Source organism: Octopus bimaculoides, chromosome 21, assembly GCF_001194135.2.
Source record: "Octopus bimaculoides isolate UCB-OBI-ISO-001 chromosome 21, ASM119413v2, whole genome shotgun sequence".
NCBI classification, from domain to species: Eukaryota; Metazoa; Mollusca; class Cephalopoda; order Octopoda; family Octopodidae; genus Octopus; species Octopus bimaculoides.
Genome location: NC_069001.1, coordinates 17051270 through 17054153, shown reverse-complemented (window position 1 = coordinate 17054153; position 2884 = coordinate 17051270). Strand labels below are relative to the sequence as shown.

The 2884-nt window shown below is 36.5% G+C and overlaps 1 protein-coding gene across 1 annotated transcript in view; it reads right to left on the bottom strand.

The window, feature by feature from the left end:
* LOC106877431 (Golgi-associated plant pathogenesis-related protein 1) overlaps nt 1-2884 on the bottom strand; it is a 132176-nt gene that overhangs the window by 13360 nt on the left and 115932 nt on the right. The gene's annotated exons all lie outside the window — the stretch shown is intronic.

The following is a 2884-nucleotide window of genomic DNA, read 5'->3' as shown; positions in this document are numbered from 1 at the left end:
GCATATATACATACCCCACCCACACCCACACACACACAAGTACTTTAATGGCTCTGTATGTGTGTTTCTGCTTTCTTTGCTCGACAATCTCGTCTTACATAACTGATGTAACAATTTCCTGTCTATTTGTTGTAATCGTGCCTGCACTGTGCACTCACTGCATAGTAGTTTAACATTTCAAGTGCATAACTGCAAGATAAGCACCATCAATTGCAACATATTCATTGCTGCATTGTGAAGCAGTCACTTATATTCTTCACCACCACCAACACCGCCACTATCACCTCCGCCACCACCATCACCACCATCATTTTATTTGCAAAGAGCTAATGAGAGAGCCTCTATGTGATTACTTAATCTGCTAGAAATAGCAGCTACATCATCGACACTTCAATTATTCCTTAACATCTTGCAATGGGATGGACACAGACTCATTGTTTGACGTAGTCCTAGATACATAATGCTCAAGGAAAGAGCGAGACGGTCAAGCCTGAAGACGATCAAGCCTGGATAGGGCTGACGCGAGATTAAACAACTAAATTTGCGACCTGTCATGTGACAGGTTAGAAAAAAAAGCTAAATCTTCTTCAAATCTTACCCTGTCTTCTTAAAAAAATAAGCAAGGAGGCACAACAACTGGAACCAGAACCAAGACAACTTCGTCATCAACAGAATGAAGCAAACTTTTGCATACATGTGGCTCTTTTCGATGAAACGAATCGTAATGTTGAGTGCTTTGCAAAAATTATGGGCGCTGTTCACAATTCTTATGTTCCTTCCTTATAAGGTTATTCTAGATGACAAAAAGAGCCAAATCCTTCAACTCATTCCAAACAAGTTCTCGTTGCACATTGAAATTCGAGAGTCTGAACTGGAAGCGTCTGATGATGAGCCGAGTCTTCAATATATTACAGAAAGCCATACAGCTGTGCTATTCTGGTATTCTGGTATTATTTCTAAAGCTCTCAACGAGAGGCATTCAGTAACAGTACTCTAGAGTAAAGATTATTTGCCAACATAATGTAGCAGTCCTGGTTAGGACGAATGTTACCGTCATTTAGTCCCAGGAAACACCATCTCCAGCTGGCTATACGACACATTATCTGTGCCTTTATATTCAAACATGGGAGTTTAGCGTCCCCACTCAGTACAAAACAATATCTGCGTTTCTAGGTTATTTCCCTTCCTCAGCACAGAATAACTGCTCCGCTAGAAATGGCGCTGCTAAACTCTTGTTCGAAATATATAATTTTCAACGTGACAGACAATCACTTATCTAATAAATAGAAAATTCTTTATTTCTATTATTATTTGTTGAAAAATAATCTTTACTCTAGAGTACTGTTATTGAATATCTCGTTGAGAGATTTAGAAATAATAATTAAGGCCAACACGAACGAGTGAACATATTCAGTTACAGTCGAGGCACTCTAAACTTAATCTGCCAGGTGGGAGAGCGGACAAAAGTCGTTTGTATGTAGTCTAGTAGCTAAAGTTAGGTTGTTAGCTGTGTAGATTCTTCATGTTAAGTAGCAGAATGAGTTTTGTGTGTGAATAGTTATTTGTTTATATACTCTATTAAAGTTTTTTAAGTCTTGGTTTTTATTTTCTATGAATGTATTTTCTTTGTTTATCCGTGCTTCATGTGTGATATTCACTGCACAAAGGGGGAAGATCTGGAATTTGTGGGACTTATTTTATGCACATATATTTATGTGTCCACTCAGTGGAATCTGTCTAGATCTGGGGTCTCGTATTTGCAGTCGGTGAATGGTCAGTCTATTTCTGAGAGTAAGCTTTGTTTGACCTATGTAATCTTCGTTACATCCTTGACCTTTAATAGCGTATACTAAATCATTTGAAGAACATGTAAAATGATATTTTATAGTAACAATCTGTCCTGATTTGAATTTGTATGTTGTGACTTCAATAAGTTTGACGCAAGTCCCGCAATTGGGGCGGCCATATTTTTTTACTGTTGGTGTGGGAATTATATATATTCATACATATATGTACACTATATAAATGTGTGTGCATGTGTATATGTCATGGAAAGGCTCTGAGATGGTGCGTTCTCGAGAAAAACGGATTTGATCTTCGAAACTTGCATCTCAATGGTAAGGTTTTCGGTAATTAGAAATAAAAAATATATAATTTCCTAAGAGAAATAACTCAAATTTTAGATCACCACATCTCCTTCTCTCTATTTGTCTATATCAGACCCTCACTTTTAAACTTTACCCCTCTCTATATATATTTAACACACTCTTTATTATTTTCTCTCTCTGTATATGTATATCTCTCACTCATGCTGCTCTATCTCCTGTCTCTCTCTTTCTCTTTCTCTTAACATGACATGTAATGCAATATCAAGAGCCTCGGTATACCTCTATGTAATTAATTTACATGCCTCTTCAACTGTTTTACATAACTTTATTCATTAAAACTTTTTTTAATTCCTTACAACTTTCGTCGTTGTAATCTTTTGATTTCATTTTCTTCGTCGACGTAATTGTTTTCATTTTGTGATAGATAACCATCACACAGAAAATGCTAGCTTCCAAATCCTGTTTCCTAATTGGGTTAAAATGATCAAACTTTAAACCTCTGTGACATTTTTCACAAACACGGATACAGCCTGAAAAAATGCACCAATATACCAAATTTGAAAATTCTGAATTAATTTTAAAATTTCAAAATCTGACAGCAACAGAAAAGACCTTTCGCTATATGCATTTACCAAACTTTCTCCCACTCTTTCTCTGTATATGTATATCGCTCAGGCTGAGGATGTGTGTGTGCATGTATATGTATGTATATGTATGTATGTTTGTGTGTGTGTGTGTGTGTGTGTGTGTGTGTGTGTGTGTGTGTGTGTGTGTGT